We start from the raw sequence: 23,310 nt of genomic DNA on the forward strand, positions 1-23,310 counted from the left end.
CCATCACCTCCAGTCAGCACAGCAACATCTGGAAGGCACCAAGGTGAGGAAAGATGGTGTAGTCTAAGAGGAAGCTGTACTGCGTTTCTAAGGCCTCCATTTTCTTCCTTTTGAAAAACTAACCTCAGCAATCTACCGCTAGATGGCAGTGTGGCAAAGCACTCCCTTAAAAAAAAGAGAGAGATAAATCTAGATGCATACCAACTTGCTTGGGCCTGTTTCGGGAGAAGGATTGAGACTCAGACACCATTCCTATGCTAAGAGTGGGACATTAAACATTTTTAAAAACTCCCCTATATGGGGCTGCCTTCAGATGTCTTCTAAAGGTTGTATAGTTACTTATCTCCTTGACTCGGGAGCTGCATAACTCCATACCCTCCAACATTTCTCCAATGAAAATAGGGGAAAGCGGGACGTTGTGGGTACAAATCAGAAACCGGGACAACAACTGTAAATCCAGGACTGTCCCTGGAAAATAAGGACACTTGGAGGGTCTGCACTTGGATGGCAGGAACAAATTCATGGAGGCAGTGGCGTAGCTAGGCGCTTGGGTGCCTGGTGCGGGGGCGTGTCCTGCAGCTAGGGGCAGGGTGTGCTGCCCATGGGGGCGGGGTAATCCATGCCCATGGGGACGGGGCAAACCTCTGCGATGCTTGGAGCTTTTCCACTGCCTCCCCCTCAGTTGTAGGGTGGCTGAGGGAGAGGCAGTAGGTAGACGCAAGTCCCACGCTGCTGTTTCAGGCAGCACAGAACCTGCAGGCGTCTAAGCCACCACATCACTCCTAAAAAGTTTTGTGAGGAGATGGAAGGTAAAGCTATCCTAAAGTCCTCCAGCGCTGATTCGTCTCCAGCATGAGTTTAATGTGGCAGTTATCTGAGCGCTAAAATATGGCTGGACAAATATCAGAATCTGATCAGATCAAGCAGTTCAAGGAATTTCTTGGGACATATAACAAATGGACAGAAACCTGCTTCCTGGATTGTGTGAAAGATTTCACCGCCAAGAAGTCAATCCAGAATAGACTGACTTGCTCAGAGCACTGCTTACAGAAGTACAGTGGTGCCTCGCAAGACGAAAAGAATCCGTTCCGCGAGTCTCTTCGTCTAGCGGTTTTTTCGTCTTGCGAAGCAAGCCCATTGATGGATTAGCGGATTAGCTCTATTAGCGGTTTAGCGGCTTTTAGCGGCTTTTAGTGGCTTTTAACGGCTTATCGGCTTATCGGATAAGCGGCTTAGCGGCTTAGAAAAAGGGGGGAAAGGGGGGAAAACCTGCAGGAACTCGCAAGACATTTTCGTCTTGCGAAGCAAGCCCATAGGAGATTCATTTTGCGAAGCACCTCCAAAACGGAAAACTCTTTCGTCTAGCGAGTTTTCCGTCTTGCGAGGCATTCGTCTTGCGGGGCACCACTGTATTTGAAAATGACCCAGAGGATATCTATGAGGTTTCAGGAGTACAGTGGTACCTCTGGTTGCGAACAGGATCCGTTCTGGAGGCCCGTTCGCAACATGAAAAGAGTGCAACCCGCAGCGGCACGCCTGCACACGCGTGGGTTGCAATTCGCTGCTTCTGCGCATGCGCATGTCATCATTTTGCACATCTGCGCATGCACAAGTGGCGAAACCCAGAAGTAACCCTTTCCGGTACTTCCGAGTTGCCGTGGGACGTGACCTGAAAGAACGTAACACGAAGCAAACGTAACATGAGGTATGACTGTACCACATTCAGCAGAATGAAGCTCTGGCTGCCAAAGCAGGACTTCTTAGTAGGCCTCACTAAAAGGCAGGGGCTGCCTTTGTGAAGACCAACACTGATTGCATTGCACACGAAGCTGCACTGGTCCCCACCACTGCTGTGGCAACATCCACCAGCTCAGAACAGAAGAGCTCAGGAAACAACTGAACTGTGGAAACCACCAGGAGCTGCAGTTGGGGTTGGCAGTGGCTGCAGAGCTGATGGAGTCTGTTCCAAGATTGTCTTCTATTGTGCATTGAAATAATGTTGATACCACCTTTTTTCTGGAGGCTTACAGATTTGCTTCTGACCATCACTAGGTTAGAGATGGGGAGGGAACAACCACATTTTAGTTTTTGTTGTTTCTATACAATGACTTAATTTTTAATACACAAGCGTGTCGTCCAAAAAATTATATCCCAAAGTGTCTAAAGCAATGTTTTTTTTTAATTTAATCAAAGTAAAATAAATTGAAATTACTGTTTAAAAAAAGAAAGAAAGAAAATAAAAAATAAAATAAAATAAAAATAAAAAGTTTGTGAGCCCATTTTTTTAAAAAAAAAAACTTATTTTGTCACACACACACTACACACAGTTGCTAGCCATGGTGGTTATGCTCTGTAAAGCATAGTGTTTCAGTAAATATACTGAGTGGTAGTTGACTAAGTTTTACTCAGAGTGAACATGACTATGTTAGGTCTGTTAATGTCAATGGATCTGCTCAGAGTAAAACTTGGTTGAATATCACCCGTTATATTTTTAATATAAGGCTTCTTCATGTTTTTTGCATAATTGTCCGCTGTGTTTCTAGGAAGGGGCAGAGCTCAATTGCATGCAGAAGGTCGCAGGTTCAATCCCCAGCATGTCTAGGAAGGACTGGGATAAAACTCTGTGCCTGAAACCCTGGAAAGCCGTTGCCAGTAGACAATACTTAGCTAGATGGACCAATAGCCTGATTCAGTATAAGACAGCTTCCTTTGTTCCTAATAAATTATTATTAATAATAGTAACAATAATAATGGTAAAAGGGTGGTTCTTTTCTGAATACCTACAGTCATACCTCAGGTTACAGACGCTTCAAACCCGGAAGTACCGGAACAGGTTTCTTCCGGGTTTCGGCGCTCGCGCATGTGCAAACCACTAAATCACACTTTGCACATGCGCAGAAGCGCCAAATTGCAACCCACGCGTGCACAGATGCGGCACTGCGGGTTGCGAACGTGCCTCCTGCACGGATCATGTTTGCAACCCAAGCTTCCACTGTATTTGGAAGAGGAGGCAGAGAAATATAAGATTCTACTTAGTGCTTTTTTTCTTAAAAAAAGGATTAGGGGTACTCTCATTTTCCTACTCATATTGAAAGTCTGCCCCTCAATCAGGCCAAACTTAGATTCACTAAATGTTTAGGGGTATGCATACACCTGCATACCCTAAAAATAAAAGCACTGGTTCTACCCAACTCAGAGCAGACGTATTGAAACAAATAGACCTAAGTGAGTCATGTCCATTAATTTGCATTGGTCTATTCTGAATATGACTAACATTAGAAACATCTCATAATCACCCAATCTATTTTTCTCTCCCTGAAATGCCATTTCTTTTTATGTAAATGCCTGCCAAAGGAATTGGACCTTCCCCATAAGACTCTTTGGGATGGAACAAATAAGGAAATTGGGAGGCGGCTATTCTGAAAGTGCTCACTAAAAACAAACTATGTAGGATGAAGTTCGTGCTGAGGGGACAAATACTGTGCCATGGTAACCTACAGTCTGCACCAGCAAAATGTGAAATCTGTGATCCATGTAGACATTCTGCCTCCTGTAGCTCTAAATGAGACCGAGCCACAAACCAAGAAGGTGACATTTTGAATATTGGCTCGGCTATGAATTCACTAGGAAACCTTGGGCAAACCTCTTTCAGCCTCAGCTTCCCATCTGCAATATGGCAACAAAGCGGAGCAGCCTTGCAGGGCTGTTTTAAAGGCACATAATAAGATTGTGCAAATGGAGCATGCTCAACTCTCCAAAGCCCATTATAAATACTAAGTAGTGTGATAAGCCATAATTGTACCATTTCTTTTCTTTGGGACTTGATTCTGTTTTCCTTGAAGTAAAAAAAACCCAAACCTGTTTTGCATGTGTTTCTGTTAATTAGAGGGAAAGAATGAAGCCCCATTCGCTCCAGAGATTTACCTGGCATTGTCCACATGCAAGTATATTTTCAAAGCATAAGGACTTGGAACCTGAAAGAATGGGTGGTTAGACAGGCAAGCAGATAGATAACAGAGGCTAAGTTCCAAACCCAAATGCTGCAGTCATTGCATTTGACTGTTCCCATGGCATCAATGGTGATTACTCGATTAGGGCAATTCTGGCACTGCCCCACTAATCTCAATTTGCCCTTAGCCTGCCCTCACCTGCCTGCCTTCTTACAACCAATCAGGGGATGGCTCTGCCTGTCATTGGCTCTGAATCCACCAACTGCTGGTCTCCCCGCCTTTTGCCCTCCCAGCCCCAATGGGCACCGGCCGCCACACAGGAGCACATGGGGCACAAACACAGCCCTGGCCTAACAATATTCATCTTAAAACCTCATCCAGCATTCCAGACCGTTGTCACTCCATAAAGGTAAAGGTAAAGGGACCCCTGACCATTAGGTCCACTCGTGGCCGACTCTGGGGTTGCGGCGCTCATCTTGCTTTATTGGCCAAGGGAACCGGCGTACAGCTTCCAGGTCATGTGGCCAGTATGACTAAGCCGCTTCTGGCGAACCAGAGCAGCGCATGGAAACACCGTTTACCTTCCCGCCGGAGTGGTACTTATTTATCTACTTGCACTTTGACGTGCTTTCAAACTGCTTGGTTGGCAGGAGCAGGGACCGAGCAACGGGAGCTCACCCCACCAGTAAGTCCTAGGCTCTGTGGTTTAGCACACAACAAATACCCCTTATGTCAATGCCCACCGCTTTAGAATGCCATGTGTACGGTATGAGGAATTTTAATCTGGTAGTCCGTGCAGAGACGAGACAAGTTCATTCGCTGTTTCCTGACTAACAGATGCTGGCTGAGATGACACTGTATAATCAATGGTTACCTGGCCATTTATATGCTGTTTATTCTAATTATAGTTTCAGTTCCTGCTTTCACTTTCCCTACCCACCCCCACCTACCCCCGTTCCCCCTCTCCAAATCTATTTTTTGCAGCCTGTAAAAGTAAACACCACTTTCAGCCCAATGTAATTCTTCCACTCCTCTGACTGTGCATCACACAGTTAACGAGAGAGAGAGAGATTTCATCTGCGAGCTGTGCAATTGAGCAAAAAAATAAGAGTCTGATGCCTGCAGGATGGAAAGAGAGAGAGGAAATGCTAAGAGGAAGGGGAGCTATGGCTCAGTGGAAGGGCGGTAGCTCAGTGGTAGAGCTTCTGCTTTCCATGCAGAAGGTTCCTGGTTCAATCCCCGTCACCTCCAGGTAGGGCTGGGAAGAACCCTTATCAGGAGAGCTGCTGCTTACAGTCAGTGTGGGCAATACTGGACTAGATGGACCGATGGTCTGGTTCAGCATAAGACAGCTTCCTATGTCCCTGTGTTTGAAAATTATGGATGCTACTCAAGTTGAAATGGCATTACAGTGGACGCTCGGGTTGTAAACGTGATCCGTGCGGGAGGCACATTCGCAACCCACAGCGCCATGTCTGTGCATGCACGGGTCGCGATTCAGTGCTTCTGCACATGCACAAAGCACGATTTAGTGTTTCTGCGCATGTGCAAGTGCCGAAACCTGGAAATAATCCATTCCAGTACTTCTGGGTTCGGTGCAGTGTGCAATCCGAAATCGTCCAACCCGAAGCATCTTTAACCAGAGGTATGACTGTAGTAGATTTTCCAGGCAGGGCTGGCATCAGGGGTCAGCATTGGCAGGCAGCAGTCAGGATCTGCATTGCAGTAGGGGTCCTCTCATCATCCCCGCTCATCCTTCTCCTGGCTGTTACTACCTGTTCACCCGCCAACTCCAAGCATCATAAAAAGAACGTAGGAAGTGACCTTATATTGAGTCAGGCCATTGGTCTATCTAGGTTAATACTGTCTACACTGATTGGCCAACTGTGTACTCCAATAATGGGTGGCCATTGACCATCACCAGTGAATGCTATAATATCCAAGTTTAGGACATCATTATGATGGTTTCCCTCTCTTTAGTTTGGATTATTCATTTGTTATCAATCCTGTGTGGGAATATCATTTTGCTTTTCTTTCTTATGTTTGAGAGTTGGTGGATTTATTTTATTTTTACAGAAGGTATATTTATTTATTTATTTATTGCATGTGTATATTTTGACAATTATATGTGTGTGCGTGTTCCAAAAACTGAGGCTCCTGATTTGAACATGTTTAATGTGCTTTATTTTATTCTTAAAGCATCTCAATGCTTCCACACTTGCCATCCTGCAAACTCTGCTTTTCTGATTCCCCCCCCCCCCCAAAAAAAATGCATTTCTCTTTGTAAAGGGGATCTTTAGAAGAGTCAATCAAGTTTCTGGGTGTTTTTTATTTAAGGCAAATTAGTTGTTTAAAAACAACCAAGCAAAACATTATCAATCAGCACATTAAAATATCCTAGCATCTTTTCAGGTTGTTTGGTTTACACCCCCTATCTCTAGCTCTTCCCCCTCCCTCCCTCCCTTTTCCATTTAATTTCAACGACAATGCTCCCACTTTGATTGACGTTAAAATTATTTATTGTCACATTGTGGGTGTTCAGTACATTGTGTTTGCTTTGCAGCTGAGAAATGCTCTCTGTCTTTAGCAAGCTCCTTGTTTCCAAAGAACCAGTCTAGCCACCCTTTGCTCACTGGCAGAGTGTAAAAATAACATTATGCTTTCTACATGCAAAAATTACCTGAGATTAATGTTCAGTTTGGGCCATTGTTTACCAATTTTAAGGAAGCTGGTTTGTATTACAAGGCACGGAGGTATCATAAAGGCCAATTCATGGCATCTAGATAGGTTATGGTTGAACATGAAAGAAGAGATTATTTTTAAGCATCAAGGTTGGGGGAGAAATACAATTCTGTTTGCATTAAAAGGCAAATCTCCCTCATTCACACTTATTAAACCCATAAGCAAAAAAACGAGACGCAGCCATCCTTCCAAATTCACACTTCTCCAAATTTTGCAATGCCAAACAATGTGTACACAATGCATATACTGGGGTAAAAGTGTGCATGATAATCCATATATCAGTGAAACCAGCATATGAAAATGCATTATACTAGGAGAAATCTAAATATTAGGGGAAATACGCTTTGCAAAAATGTGTACATCAGGCAAAATGGCGTACAAAAATGTGTATATTGAGAGAAATTTGTGCTATAATGCTAATGAATTCTCATGAGGACTCCTAAAAAATTTTTAAAAGCAAGCTGATGGGAAAATGTGCAAAACTGAACTTAAGACTAGGAACACGAGAAACCGAGAGAGAAACCAAAACTGACAAATGCGCCCATCCTTACAAACACCTCTCTGATTCATCCACCTTTAGAAATCTCCACCTTTAATGCTCCGCTAATTGTTTCAACCCAGTCAGTGTAGACAACTGCTGAGTTAGATGGACCAATGGTCTGACTCGGTACAGGGCAACTCCATATGTTCCTATGGACATAGGTGGCGCTGTGGTCTAAACCACTGAGCCTCTTGGGCTTGCCGATCAGAAGGTCAGCGGTTTGAATCCCCACAACAGAGTGAGCTCCCCTTGCTCTGTCCCAGGCAGGAAGGTAAACGGTGTTTCTGTCCACTCTGGCTTCTGTCATGGTATCATGTTGTGCCAGAAGCATTGTAGTTCTGCTGGCCACATGACCCAGAAAGCTGTCTGTGGACAAATGCCAGCTTCTTCAGCCTGAAGAGAGATGAGTGCCACAACCTCACAGTTGCCTTTGACTGGACTTACCGTCCAAGGATCCTTTACCTTTGTGTGTGTGTGTGTGTGTGTGTGTGTTCCTATGTATGGAAAGGCTTCCATTCAGTCCATTCAGTCCATTCCATTCAGAAAGTTGGATGGGACCTAAAGGGTTATCTAGATCAGCCCCCTAGAATGCAGATATAGCTGACCACTCTATGCTACTTGGACTCCCTTCGTGCCCTATGGCAGAGCTGTAGCTATAGGGGGATAGCCAGGTTTTTGCCTCCAGAGGGGAGCCAAACTAGGCCTTTGACCCAGGTGAAATGAAGCCTAGTTTTGTCCCTGCCTATGCCTCCATGATTCTGTACTTAGCTGGCTTTCCTTCTAACCATCTAATCATTCTTTCAGTGTTTTCATAGCTGGGTATTCTCTCTCTGCTTTTCCTCTGTCTGTTGAGTCTCTCAAGAATCTGTCCTCTCCTCTCCTCTCCTCTCCTCTCCTCTCTCTACCCAGTATCGCTGGGTGACATCGAATCCCATGGTTTTCAGTACCACCGGGACACAGATGATGCCCAGCTCTAGGCTTCTCCCCTTGAACTGCTCTTCTCGCTCCAATCTGGCCTCTCTAACCGCCTCCCTGGTTTTGTTGTTTGCTTGGATGCTTCATCATTGTCTCAAACTCAATAGCCCAATTCAGGCATTCGGATGCTCAGCAGAGTAATCATGCAAGGGAAAGGCATGAGGCTGAGCAGGCCATGTCCACCCGCCCCCATTGCCGTCATTCTCATCACCTTCCATGACTGGCTTAGCCATCAATCTTTTTTCACAGGGATCTCTGGGAATTGTAGTTCCTTGAGGGGTGGGAAATAGAGGCAGGGGTGATGCATCTCGTTTCATGGCCTGAGGTAAAACAGGAAGGTGCCACCACCATGGCCCTGCCACCACCACCCATTGCTTCCCTTACCAGGGTCACGTGGCATTGCCCGTGGGGGAAACAGTGAGATCTGGCAAGCTCTCACAAGATCTCACCGGAAACTTCTGCTGCTGCTACTACTTCTCCACCAACCTAAATAGAGGTCTCCTAAGGGCTTTCTGGTGTCTTAACAAACTACAGCTACCAGAATCCTTGGAGGGAAGCTATGACTGTTTCTCCTGTTCTCATGGAGCCTCCCAACACACATTTTGGTACCCTGGAAAACTGGAAGTCTCCCTCCACTTCATGGAGGGCAATGTGGTCAATAATGGGTAGTGGTAGAGATCGCATACTTGCCCCTGTAGTATGAGATTCCTCCATACCAGCATTGACCAACCAGCTGTCCCCCCCCCCCCCAGATTTTCAGGGCTGCAGTTCCCATCAACTCCAGCAAAGATGGCCACTGGATGGAGCTGAGGAGAGTTGTAACCCAAAACCTAGGGAAGGTCCCAGGTTGAGGAAGGCCACTCTTCACTGAGGTAGAACACCTGAAAAGGGCCACCAAGTTGATGGTTGAACTTCTCATCCTTCCTCAAAGCTTTCCTTTTCCTTTACACTTTCCTTATCCATTGGTGATGCTGTGCAATTTGTTTTCAGTATTTGAGATGGTCAAATTCAAATATTAATGAGTGGCTATGAAAATATGGATAGCGTTTGAAATTTGCACTAAATTTTGATTTTAAAAAATAATAGTTCACTGTGCTAATTTATGTGCATATTTTACATTTAGCCCCCACCCCAATGTCTAATTTGCAGATACAATTTTGAGTTCAAAACCATTCTCTCCTCCCTACATTTGTTCTAGCTCATATTTTAATGATGCCTCTTGTTACTTCATTCTGGGCCTGCTTGATCCAATAGTCTTTAAATGCAAATTGAAAACACTTGCTCATTTAAATAAGCTTGATCTCCAGCCCTCTGATCAAAACTATCGTTGTAATGTTTATAATGCTATTTGTTGTTTCCAGTGTGATTAGTGGCTGGGCTTGAGCGTTCTAAACCTGAACACCAGACAGAAAGATATTTAACAGAGAGACAACCCTCTCCCAGATGATTTCTTATGAATTGAGCATGGAAGGCACTGCCAAGACAACATCGCTGGAGTGCATACGGTTAGAGTCACCACTGATGTACATTTAATATGAGCTTGGATATATTCCCTTTGCAGAGCATGGGCAGCAATCCAGGGCATGGAAAGCTGGATGATGCTCAGTCCAGACCCTATTAAACAAACCAACAGCTCCACTAATCAGGATTGGTCTGATGCCATTCAAAACAGAATGAAAGCTGTTTCTCCAAGCAAGAACAGCATACTCCAGCAGGGAGTATCTCTCGCTCTCTTTCTTGTCTGATTTTTAATTTCCTTTCCCTGTTTCTGCTTGACAGTGTTCATCCTCCATAGTTAGGGTGTAGCATCTTGTGTGTTTCTGGACAGGGAGAAGTTTGGCAGGTGCAGCTTCTTCTAACAAGGGAGGCAGTGTGGTGTAGTGGTTAGAGTGTTGGACTAGGTTCCAGGAACACGGTTCTTCCCCCTCTTCATTTTATATTCACAACAACCCTGGCAGGCAGTGACATAGCATGGGTTGCCAGTGCCCGGGGCCATGGGGGCGGGGGAGGGAAACAGACAGAGTACGTATGCACATTCAACTGCCTAACAGTGTCCCACCCAGGAGATCGCAGCTGCAGAGATAAGAAAAGAAGAGTTGTTCCATTGTCTGGAGAGGTCACTTCCTGGTTAGAATGGAGAAGCCGTTTTCAACGGAGTCCAGAGACGGAAGCGAACAGCTGTCTTGAGGCAGTACTGGGTTTTGAAATTTTGCACCCCTAACCATTTTGCTCCTGGGGCAACCACCCCTGCCACACCACTGCTGCCAGGGAGGTTTGGCTGAGAGGCAGTGACTGGCGAAAGGTCAGCCAGTGAGCTTTGTGGCTGAGTGTGGGATTTGAACCCTAGCCTTTCCCAGATCCTACTCCAACACTCTAACCTAGGGGTAGGCAACCTAAGGCCAGGGGGCCTGTTGCAGCCCAATCGCCTTCGCAATCTGGCCCACGGACGGTCCGGGAATGAGCATATTTTTACATGAGTAGAATGTGTCCCTTTATTTAAAATGCATCTCTGGGTTATTTGTGGGGCATAGAAATTCGTTCATTTCCCCCCTCAAAATATAGTCCGGCCCACCACAAGGTCTGAGGGACGGTGGACCAGCCCATGGCTGAAAAAGGTTGCTGACCCCTGCTCTAACCACTACACCACACTGGTTCCCTTGTTAGGAGAAGCTGTGCTTGCCAAACCTCTCCCTGAAACAAAGGAGCTCCACCCTTTAATTGCCCAGACTTCTTTCCTGGCTAACCTAAACTGCTGCCGCCTGCCCGTTCTATGCCTATACTGTATCTTTCTCAAGGATCCTGCGAAACTCCATAGAGACAGAAAGAGCAGAGCATTCTGTTTTGTTAACAATTTGCACAGCCTTTGAAGAAGGAAGGTGCTGTAGAAGTGCTAAATGCTACCATTTGTTATTTCGCAATTGCAGCTAGAAGGGGAGGCTATTTCTCTCTGCTTTTAAAGAAAAAGGGGGGGGCGAGAGATATTTTTTTAAAAAAACAAGCCTTACTGTTAAAATCCCTGCAAGAGAAACTTGGAAGACTGGGAGGTATAAATTCCTTGGCTTATTTTGGGGGGTGGGGGCAGGGAGAGCTTCTTTTCTGAAAGGCAAATAAACACAGGATGGGCTGGTTCTTGCATCAGGAGAATAGCTGTGCTTCTAAAGGGCTGTATATGAGGAATGGCAGCGCTTTGAAATAGAAATAAATACATAAATAAATTAGGGAATTTGTACTGATTAAGGCACTTGTTTCCTTTGCTGCTTCTGCCTTTCCCTTTGGGTCCTGGCTCCCCGAGCCAATTGCATATTTTTAAAAGTTTTTTCTCTCTCTCTCTCTCTCCCCCCCCCCCCGATTTCTGAAAGGAACTCCAACCTCTAAACTAAAGTTCCTTTGTGGTTGCCTAATGAACTGCAAGGGCCAGGGCAGTTTACAGCTTCCTAATTGGTTTTAAATTGCACTCACCCCCCACGCCACCCCACCCCTCTTCACGTTCCCAGTTCATAACATCTTTATGGAGTGTCCACAATGAGCACAGCCCCTCCAAGGTCACCTCTCCTGAGGGTTACAAGGAGACCACATTGCAGCCGGTCAAGGGCTCCATTGTGGGATGAACAAACTGTCCGGCCCTTTATCCCTTGTTCTCAGCCCCTCCTTCCCCTGCCCACACGGTCAGCGCATGAAAGGGCTCCTGTCGCTTTGTGATGAGAGGGCAGGGGGGCGGCGGAATACATACCTTATTCTAGATAAGGCAGAGCCATTAAGCCTAGACTGCTCATTCTCATAAGCTTCACTTCTAGATCTTGCAGTTCTTATGCTTCATGGAGGAGAAGGCCCTCAATGGCTGGCCACAATAGCTGTGCTCTGCCTCCATGGTCAGAGGCAGCAATGCTTCTGAACACCAGTCGCTGGAAACCACAGGAGGGGAGAGCGCTCTTGTATTCAGGTCCCACTTCCTGGTTTCCCACAGGCAACTGGCTGGCTGCTGTGGGGAAAGGATGCTGGACTAGGCAGGACATTAGCCTGGTCCAGCATAGAATCATAGAATGGGAGAGTTGGAACATATCCTGAGGATCATCTAGTCCAGAGGTCAGCAAACGTACCGCGCCTCAGGCCGGTGTCTCCAGCACCGATCGCGTGGCGGGCCGGAGGGCGGAGGAGCGCATGCCCATACGCCTGCGCACATGCTATCTCTGGCACGCTTCTGGGTCGGAGGAGCACCGGAAATAGCTTGTGCACATGTGCACGGGCTTCCTCCGACCCTGGTGTGCACCGGAAATAACGCTTGTGCATGTGCAAATAATGCTTGTGCATGTGCACAAGCTATAACACGGAAGTGGGCAGCCGCGCAGCGCCGGTAAGAGTGGGCGGTGGCAGCGGGCAGCAGGGTTGCCGCGGGCCGAATAAACAAGTCCCGCGGGCCTTAGTTTGGGGACCCCTGATCTAGTCCAACCCCCTGCAATAGCAGGAATATGCAGCTGCCCCATACAGGGATCAAACCTGCAACGCTGACGTTAGCAGCACCATGCTCTAACCAGCTGAGCTATCCAGACTGACGGGCTCTTATGTTCTTTTTCTATAGATCAAAAACAAGGGGGGAAACACATCTGTTTTATCAGATCTTACATCTGAACATTTTTATTTATTCTATTCCGGATAAAATATATTCAGAAATGCATACACTGAGGTAGAATGTGTTCATGATAAAATGTGTATTTTAATGCAACCTTTTCGTGCAGATTTTCTTCTTTTAAAAAATTGCAGATTAAGAACATAGGAAGAGCCCTGTTGGATCTTCAAGTCCCATCAAGTCCAGCATCCTCTTCTTTCAGTGGCCACCCAGATGCTTGTGGGAAACCCATGCGTGAAAGCATGGCGACACCGTTGCAACCATGGATATGTGCTCACCAAGAAGTCCTAAATGACTTGGACACACTTGAGCTCTTTGGTTGCTACCTATGCTCTTACTCTCAAAGACTTGGCAAAAGAGCCTTCTGGAGGAAGCCAGGAAGGCTTGATAGTGGCGCCTGGACTCTGTTCACTGTAGGCTTTTGTAGAACAAAATTAGAATGCCTGGACTAGCGTTTGTCTCCTCTGAGTGCATGCAAAGAAACACTTCCTGGCACATTGCTATTACTGCCAACTCCCTCACACTGGTTGCCTCTGTAAACGGCTGAGCCTCATCAGAGGAAGGGATATTCCATCCATCAAGACGTCCTTTGCTGTCAGAGGAGGAATTACAGCCCGACAGACCGGTTCTTTGAGAGACTTGAAGGAGAGAGGGGTGCAGGGTTGGCAGGAGAGAGAGAAAGGGAGGCAGCCTGGAGGCAGATCAAAGCTAGGATGCGCCTAAGGCAGCCTGTAATATGTGAGCTCCTATTAGCTTGCAGAGCATTTATCGATCTACCGGGAATTTCATCTATCACAGCCCCAGCCAGCATGGCCAGTGGTCAGAGATGGTGATCAGTGGTGCCAGAAAACCCTACTTTTGGCCAAGCCATGACTTTACCTACACCCCACATGATGTGGCTTGGCCAATACAGCCAGGTATACCAACTGGGGAGGCCTGGTATACGGTGGTAGCTCACAGGCTGAATCTCTGGCTGCCTACCACCCTTCAGATTCCCTTTCATTCTTCTGAGAGCAGCGAGGCTGTCTTAGAGTGTGAGAAAGTTCCTCATGTAATGAGAAAATGTTGTTACATGCACCTCAGTTTCTGAGCGGTGAGAAACTCCAAAGACTCCAATGCTTACCCAGGGTTCGGTCTCCTTGGAATGAAGATCTGTGGAGATGGTGGTGTTTTTAGGATATATGGTTTTATTTACATGTACAGTGGTACCTTGGTCCTCAAACTTAATCTGTTCCGGAAGTCCGTTCCAAAACCAAAGCGTTCCAAAACCCAGGCGCACTTTCCCATGGAAAGTAATGCAAGATGGATTAATCCGTTCCAGACTTTTAAAAACAACCCCTAAAACAGCAATTTAACATGAATTTTACTATCTAACAAGACCATTGATCCATAAACTGAAAGCAATAAACAATGTACTGCAGTCACACTATCAATCAATCAATCAATAGCTGAACTGGGTTCCACACAGTCACAAAAATAAAACGAAAAGAGCCACAAAAACAAAAATACAAAATAAATAGCAAAAACAGACAGACCTCAGTGTAACACTCAAAACAGAAGTATGGCACTCAAATCTTCAGTGTAACACTCAAATCATCAGCGTAACACTCAAAACAGAGCACGTTCAGCTTCCTAAAAAAGTTTGCAAACCAGGACACTTACTTCCGGTTTGCAGTGTTTGGGTTCCAAGTTGTTTGAGTACCAAGGTGTTTGAGAACCAAGGTACCACTGTATCTGCAACCTAGGCATAAAATGGAAGGTCTCAAAGCATTAACACTCCAACAATAGCTATTTTTAACTGTTTTTATTGATAACTTTAACGCTTCATTTTATATTTTTGTACCTTGTTTAGAGGTTTTCTTACAATCAAGCAGTATGTAAATTTTGTTAACTATTTCAATCTCCCCTTTTTAACCCTGTTTCCGCTCTTAATATTCCTTTACCACAATGAAGTATTCTGGGATGATTAAGAAAGAGGGGAGAGAAAGAAAGAGGGGAGGGTAAGGAAAAATATATTTTCTCCATGCACAAGAAACTTCCTTGATGCAAAAATAATATTTTTTTGTTAAAACTGTCCCTAATGAGGCATCCTTCCAATTGTTAATTGTTACCAAGGCAATGACCCCGAGCTAGCCATCTTTAATTAACTTTGAACACATCTCCCGAAATGAGTTTCTCTGGCAAATTGCTTGCCATACCTCTCAGGCACGAAGCAATGTCTGCAAAGCCTACCCTCCCTAACATATTGTTGCGCACCAACCCAATCTCTAAGAAGTGAGATTGCGGGTGTTCCAGGCACTTACTCAGGGTTTGTGTTTTGGGAATGAGGCATGGCAGAGACTGTGGTGTCTTTATTATATATGGTTTATTTACACATATATACAACCTGGGGCTACGATGGAGGGGTTCACAGCACCAACACCCACAACATAGCTGAGGCTATGTTTTTCCCATAGCCTCAGCCTTGGATTCAAACTGAGATCGAATATCGTGCTCTTGACTCTCCAGCTTACTGCCTTTCCTCTAGTCTAGTTCACATTGTTGGAACGAGGGTTAATCATTCCCAGAAAGAACATTCTGTGTATATTAAACTATGTGAAGTTTCCAGAAGCAGTGAGAAGCTGGTTTCTTTACAACAGGTGCAAGGACACTCTGAAGAATATTGCTACACATGCACACTTTTTGGACTGAACAGAGAGAAATGTTTGGACTCTACTATCATACTGTGAAGATGTGAGAGAGGGTCTGGCAGCTTTTAAGGCTGGGCCCAGATATCAACAACCTCAGATATGCAGATGACATAACCTTGATGGCAGAAAGTGAGGAAGAATTAAAGAACCTTTTAATGAGGGTGAGAGAGGAGAGCACAAAATATGGTCTGAAGTTCAACATCAAAAAAATGAAGATCATGGCCACTGGTCCCATCACCTCCTGGCAAATAGAAAGGGAAGAAATGAAGGCAGTGAGAGATTTTACTTTCTTGGGCTCCATGATCACTGCAGATGGTGACAGCAGCCACAAAATTAAAAGACGCCTGCTTCTTGGGAGAAAAGCAATGACAAACCTAGACAGCATCTTAAAAAGCAGAGACATCACCTTGCCAACAAAGGTCCATATAGTAAAAGCTATGGTTTTCCCAGTAGTGATGTACGGAAGTGAGAGCTGGACTATAAAGAAGGCTAATCGCCAAAGAATTAATGCTTTTGAATTATGGTGCTGGAGGAGACTCTTGAGAGTCCCATGGACTGCAAGAAGATCAAACCTCTCCATTCTTCAGGAAATCAGCCCTGAGTGCTCACTGGAAGGACAGATCCTGAAGCTGAGGCTCCAATACTTTGGCAACTTCATGAGAAGAGAAGACTCCCTGGAAAAGACCCTGATGTTGGGAAAGATTGGGGGCACAAGGAGAAGGGGACGGCAGAGGACGAGGTGGTTGGACAGTGTTCTCAAAGCTACCAACACGAGTTTGACCAAACTGTGGGAGGCAGTGGAAGACAGGAGTGCCTGGCATCCTCTGGTCCATGGGGTCACAAAGAGTCGGACACGACTAAATGACTAAACAACAACAACTATCAGAGCTGTCTGTACTTGAATGTTTCCTGTGATTTATTTCTACTCTCCATGCTTGACTTGGAACTCCAACATGCTTGGAGGCTGTGTGGTACTCTGCTACAAAGGGGCCTGGTAGTGTATTGGACCCAAGGATAGGAGTTTTTGTTCCCTAGAAAAACTTCAACAGGTTCCAGGGCTCTGAAAACCTCCAACTGGTTATGGATATACCCCAATACCCCCCATCGCAGCCCCAAAACTCTACTTCAAACTCAAGTTTTGTCCTTCTAACTAACTCTGCATTGAGGGAGGGGCCCCACCCATTTGCCATCTCACACAGAGTCCCTTTCCCTTTGTTCTCCTAATGGTCCATCACCCAAGCAATCACCTAATCAGGAAGCTAACCTGGCTTATATTTTAACACTTGCATGATCCAGGGGTTAGAAGGGTCCCAATTCCACCCCCCAATTCATAAGAATATATTTTTTTTCTGGATAGAGTTGGGGGAATAGATGTTGATCCTCCACTATTGCGTCCATCTCCACTCAGTTTTGGTGATCCTACACAACAAAGAACCTTTTTCAGATTGAGGACCACATTCCCATTTGGGCGACCTTCTGGGGGCCACGTGCCAATGGTGGGTGGGGCCAGAGGCAAAAGCGGTCAGAACTATGAATGTAAATCATACCTTTGTTCAATAGGCTAGTTTCTACACATAGCCACACACCTGTCTCCGCTCTCCATCCAGACAGCCAATAGGCATTATCAAAGTTCAAAGACTGGCAAAAACGCTCAAGGAGGGTATGAAGTAGGACAGGCGAGGGGTGTGGCCTGGAAAGAGGGGGTGTGGCCTTGGGAGAATCCCAAGGGGCATATAGAGAGGCCTGGAGGGCACATTTGACCCCCAAGGCCTGAGGGGGGGATCTCTCCTTCCACAGAAGAAGGAAGATATCAAGAACCAGGCACCTGTGTAGTGTGGTGTATATTGCAGTGATGCCTTACCAAAGTCAGCATAGGCTATTAAGGCCATTTTCCCTTTGAGATGTAGAAGGCTGAATGCTTGTGAGGACCTGAGGCAGGAATGGGGAATCTGTGGGCCTCCAGGTGTAGTTCAACTACCCGTTTCATAATCCTTGGCAGTTGATGGGGTCCAACAACATCTGAAGGGGCTCAGGCTTATCATTCCTAGACTCAAACCCAGGTTCGAATTCACATTCAGTCCTCGTGCTCACCAGGTGACATTAAACCAGACACTACAGTTGAGTCTGATTTATCCCACTGAGTTGTTGCAAAAATTGGGTGCAGATGAAGGAGGAACTCAGCATGCTACACTAAGTTTCTGGAAGGATTAGTAGGACGTATACCTATCACCATCAACAACATCAACAGCCCAGTGTATATTCATGGGGATATTAGTGGATCAAGGTATCGTCATCATCAAAATATACAGAGGAGAATCTAGAGGAGCAAAGACACTGTTTTTCTTCTTTTTACTTCTAACATGTCAGCTCATGAAATTTGTGAAATCTGAAGTGCAATAAAGGACCTACATCTGCGCTTACTCTCCTCTCTTCATTCATAGAGAACACTCTTCAATACCACACACAAACACACTTTCATTCCTCCACAGTACTTATCCTCCATACTGGTACATCCTCTTTCCTTCCTGCCTTCACAAAAGCCTACAGTGAATTCAGTCCTGCTTCCCTTACAATGGATTGCAAATTCCTTAATAGGTGTTGGGCAGCATCCAAAATTTCCCCCTCTCTCCCCCCCCCCACCTCAGCCACTTTCTCTCTTTGTTTTTGCTGCTCACAGACCAAGACTGCAAATGCTCTGAGTCTTTCTTTTCTCAGCTTCCCCCCTTTCTTTTTTCTTTCTTTTTTGCAAATGACAAGTTTAGCCAATGCTGAAGTAGGGTGCCGATGTTCATCTCAGATCTGTACAAAGGTCTGTAAAGAAGCATTTCAGAACCCTGGAAGAGGATAGCATCCCACCCACCCTCTCATGTGAGGTGGGTGCAGAGCCCAGGAGATCCCAGAGGGCAGCCCCCACCATTTCCTCCCTAAGGGTGGAAGGAGACTGGTAACACCTCTTAGTCCCTGAGAGGCCACTGTGGCGGCAGCACGGGGGACGGGGCTGCAGAGGAGGCAAAATCTCTGGCCTCCAGGGAGGGTCCTGCAGCGCCACAGGCAATGCATTCCTTGGAGATCAGATCTGCTTCCCCTGTGGGCCCTGCCACCCAAGGCAGTTATGTCAGCTTGCCTCATGGGTGGGTGGGCCAGTCCTGAGTAGACCAGGCCTTTATTTTACATGAAACATCCAGTGTACTTCTCTACGTGAGAGAACCCAAACGCAGCCACAGAAACACCTTCTAAACAGTGGCTCCGGAATTATGCCAAATGTAGTGGTAGAATTCTGGACTGTACCATTCCAGGCATTTTAACAACAACAACAACAACAACAACAACAACAACCCTGCATTTCTTCAGCTTTTAAAATGCGTGCACACACATGCACACACACACACAATCCCTAGCATGCAAAAAAGAAAACTGCAAGAAGATGGGAGAGAAAGAGTTAACTTCATTCTCTTTCTAACATGCTTGTTTGTAGGGAGTTTTATTTCATGAACATTCAAAAGGCACACACACCCCAACTGGAGTCCCTGAATTGGAACAGCCCAGACCTGGACTACTTTAGCCTGCTATTTTACTCTGCGGAGAGCTTTCTCAATGGAAAAGATCGACCAGCAGCTCATTTACATAAACCCACCATAAGAACAAGCAATGAGAAAGATATAGCTGGAAGTTAGCAAGGCTGGGGTAAGGAAAGGAGAAAAGAGTCTGCTTTCTGTCGAGCAATAGCTGTGCACACACATGCACATTCAGAGCACATTTCCAGCCTCAAAGAATTCTGGGCACTGTAGTTTGTTAAGGGATGCTGGGAATTTTAACTCTGTGAGGGGTAAACTACAGTGCCCAGAATTCTTTGAGGGAAAGAATGTACCTCAAAAGTATGTGAATCCAGGTTCTCAGGCAAAGCCTAATACTATATCTTTTCTTAGACCTGCTCCTTTTAACTGAACCAGTGTAGTTAGAGCGTCAGAATGGGATCTAGGAGACTAGGGTTCAAATCCCCACTCAGCCATGAAGCTCAGTAGGTGACCTTGGGCCAGTCACTGCTTCTCAGGTATCCTACCTCACAGGGTTGTTTTGGGGATTAAATGGGGAGGGGTAGAGCCATGTACACCACCTTGACCTTCTTGGAGAAAAAGGTGGGAAATAAATGCCACTTATTTGCATCTGCTTTGTCTACAGAAGGTCATGGGTTCGATCCCTGTCATCTTTAGGTAGGGCTCAGAGAGACCCTTCTTTGCCTGAAATCCCGGGAAATGCTGCTGCCAGCCAGTGTGGGCATTACTGAGGTAGATGTGTCAATGGTCTGACATGACATAAGACAAATCCCCGTGTTCCTCTGAGCAGGTTTCCCTCACGATCAAGACGCCTGCTGTTTGTGTCTTGCTTGCTCCAGCCCTCCCCATTCTGATATCCTTAGAAAAAGACGCTTGTTCCTTCCTCTCCAATTGCTTAGTTAGGGTGGTTGCCACGAACAACGCCTAGGCTCCTAAGGTACTGAATACAATAGGAAGTGAGTGGCCTTCCGACCGGGCGGTTAGAACTGCAAGGGATTCACTGGGGTTCCCCAGTTTAAGTATAATGCATTCTCCTAGCCTAGAGAACTTTCTCCGGTTCCACCCGGAACGATTTTGCCCATTCCTGCTAAGAGACCATCGCTCTCTCCAAGTTAAGCAAAAATCTTTGCACTGGGTCCACTGATTCCCCGCCACCCACACTAACAGAGCGACTGAATCCCCCCACGAGGAGCGGGGGGGAGCCCAAACATTTTTAGATTCACTGAAATGTGTGGATGGACCGTGCTGTCTATTCAGCTGCTAAATATTTTTTAGAAACCTCCGACTGATCCATAAAAATCGTGCAATTCTGCACGCAGGTTACGCTGCTTAAATCCCATTGACTTCAATAGAATCAAAGCAACCCGTGTGCAGGATTGCCAGCCAAATCTCCACAAAGGTTTGCATGCGGTTTCCATTCCTCACCATTCCCTTTTCATCATTTTTTCCGCAACAGAAGTGAATTCAGTAAAATCCATCAGCTTCCAGCTCGAATGCAACACAGACACAAGAAATTCTCTGCACAGATGCCATTCCGGTTCCTATTTTTCAGCTAAATTTAGGCTGCAATCCGAACCCTGTTTACCTGGCAGTAAGATCAATGGAATTCAATAGCCCTTACTTCTGAGTTGCGATGTTAATGTTTAAGGTGTCCTTTTAACTCATTCTAGGGCTTGGTGCGCGTTTCCTGTTATTTCCGTTGCAATAAAAAAGCAGACTCTAACTTTTCCTTTTAGGTACTTCTTGTTGACACGGGGATGTCATGACACTGACTAGCGTTTCAGTCTTTCCCAATTTCGTCTGGGGAAAAAATGGGATTGAATCTGGGACCATCTACATGCAAAGCAGATGTAATCACTGAGCTGTGGTTCTGTCCCAACTGATGGGGTCAGATTAACGTCTTTTTTTAAAAATTATTCTGACCATTGACTTCTAAGGATTCAGAATATTATTGCAGTGTAGCAGGTTTTTACTCCCAAAGTTGTTTAAATGATCTAGATCAACCAACACTGGAAAAAGGGGATACTAAATAGAATAAAACTACAATAACACTTATCTTTAATTACTAGAATAGAACTGCAACTGCTTTAAAATATACAGTGTAGTAGTTACCAAGTATATAATGGGATACTTGTAATATAATGGGATACTAATAATACTTGTTCCCAGCTGTTTACTGCCTTTGAGTCCCTAAGAACAGTGACCTGGGACCTCCACACAGTGGAGCTTACTTCCAAGTAAGTATGAATATGATTGAGCTGCAATTCCATGTGGATTAAACTGGATGAGAGCATCATTGAACTCTGTGGGATTTGTTTCCCAGTAAACTTGCATGGGATCCTGCTGGGCATTGCTTTCACTGACCCTCTCTCTTTTACCCATCCCACCACCCCACCCCAAATATTCAGCAGGTTAGTTGTCCACAGTGTCATTAATTAAACTCTGTTCCCCAAATCAGAACAATATCTTTTTATTCTACCTTTGTAGTCGAAGGGAGGGCTCTGTCTTCCTAAACCTGGTCCTGGGCTATTTCGGCATTCAGCACCATCGGTTCTGGACAGCGACCTTTTCACCTTCAAAGGGAAACAACCCAAGGTAGTTCCGTTGTCCTGTCGAATTGGTGGTAAAGGGAGGGGAGTGCATTTCTTCAAGCGCCATATGACGGATGGATAGGGGTGGACTATGTAAAGATTATATTTTGAAAACCAGGTGTGTCTGCTTAAAGATATGCAGAGAATAAACACTTTTGGGGACAGAAAGGAAAATGTCAGTTTAAGCCTATCTTAAGCCCTTTAAAAATGTCCAGTAGTATCCACTACGGGATATATTTGGCATGTGCTTAATTTTCCCGGACCTGCCTACTCGGAAGTAAGCTGCAGTAGATTACACGCTAACTTGTACAGTATATAAACTAGATTCACGTTTTCGCAAAAAATCCAGACACATTACCTTTTCATTTCTGATAGATTTATCTCTTTTTTAAAAAAATAATAATTAAAAATCAGATCCACTTTCTTGACCCTACACTGCATTTTTTTAAAAAGAGAACTCTGTCAAAATTATTTACAGTTTGTACTAGTTTTTTAAGCTTCTGATTGAGTCATTCAACCGTTCTAAAGAGATCTTATTCTTTGTTTATTAATAAAAAAGACCATTATGTTCTTATTCATAAAAGTCGATGTCTTTCATCCTTGTTAAATGAAGTATCTTTTCTTTCGCTATAGAAGATGTTCAGATTTTTCATAATGTGAATGCCGTGTTTATTTTTACTATGGAAATTCGTTTTGTTTCCGTACTTTTAGGGAAGTGAGAGTTATTCCTTTGCTGCTCTGAGATTACATAGGATGGGGTGGGTGTGTAGCGGGGAGGCGGCTGTCTCCACCGAGAAGCGATTTTTGTAAAATATGGAGGTAACCAAGGAAACATACTTTGCTTTTTTAAAAAGAGGCGATAGACTGAATAGTCCAGGATGTGAGTACAGAACCTGCCTTATAACCAGATTGTTCTGGGAACATGGGCGGCGGGGGGGATCTGTTTCTCTAATTTATCAGTTCTCTGCTAACGAAAATTGCGACATTTCTGGTAACAATCGCAATATCAATTATACTATTTCTCCAGAATTCGGGAATGTATTGCTACATACAAATTTATATATATATATATATATATATATTGGTAGATGTATGAATTGATTTATACACCGCTCAATCAACTCCGTATAACTAGGCGGTATAACTGCGTAATAATCCACACCCTGACCTAAATTTAGCGTGTGTAATTAATTGCAAGATCATCGGGTATGTTACTCTATGAAAGCGCCATGTAAAATTTATTATGTAATTATAAATAATGCAGAAACGGAAGGACAGGAGAATTTAGAAATAGGCGGATGAAATTCAATCAGTCTAAGTATTAGTGGGGGATTTTTTGTTTTTTACTTTTAGCACATTCCAATTTCTCTCGCGCGCCCGTGCCTGCCAGTTTTCTATATTAGAGCAGTGCAATCCTGAAGTAAGTCCCACTATGTTATGTTCAATGGGGCTTACTCTCAGCTAAATGGGCTACAGGATTGCAGCATAAAACTACAGTGGTAGACATGCATAGAATTGTGCTCTAAGCTACATTACTGGAGGAGAACATTACTGGTTGGAATGTGATTTAGAATAAATTCCTTCATGGCTGTCCACCAATTAACGAATTTATACTTGATTAAGCACCTGCCTTTCCACCAGTT

General features: G+C 45.0%; 1 long non-coding RNA gene across 1 annotated transcript in view; it reads right to left on the reverse strand.

The window, feature by feature from the left end:
• The window catches only part of LOC309328969, a 43,939-nt gene extending 22,145 nt beyond the window's left edge, over nucleotides 1-21,794 (reverse strand). The window contains exon 1 of the long non-coding RNA XR_014150968.1: nucleotides 21,556-21,794. This is a non-coding gene — a long non-coding RNA (uncharacterized lncRNA). The remainder of the gene's footprint in view (nucleotides 1-21,555) is intronic.
• Between the last annotated feature and the right edge of the window lie 1,516 nt (nucleotides 21,795-23,310).

Source organism: Podarcis erhardii (genome assembly GCF_964252035.2).
Source record: "Podarcis erhardii genome assembly, chromosome: 14".
Classification (NCBI taxonomy): Eukaryota; Metazoa; Chordata; class Lepidosauria; order Squamata; family Lacertidae; genus Podarcis; species Podarcis erhardii.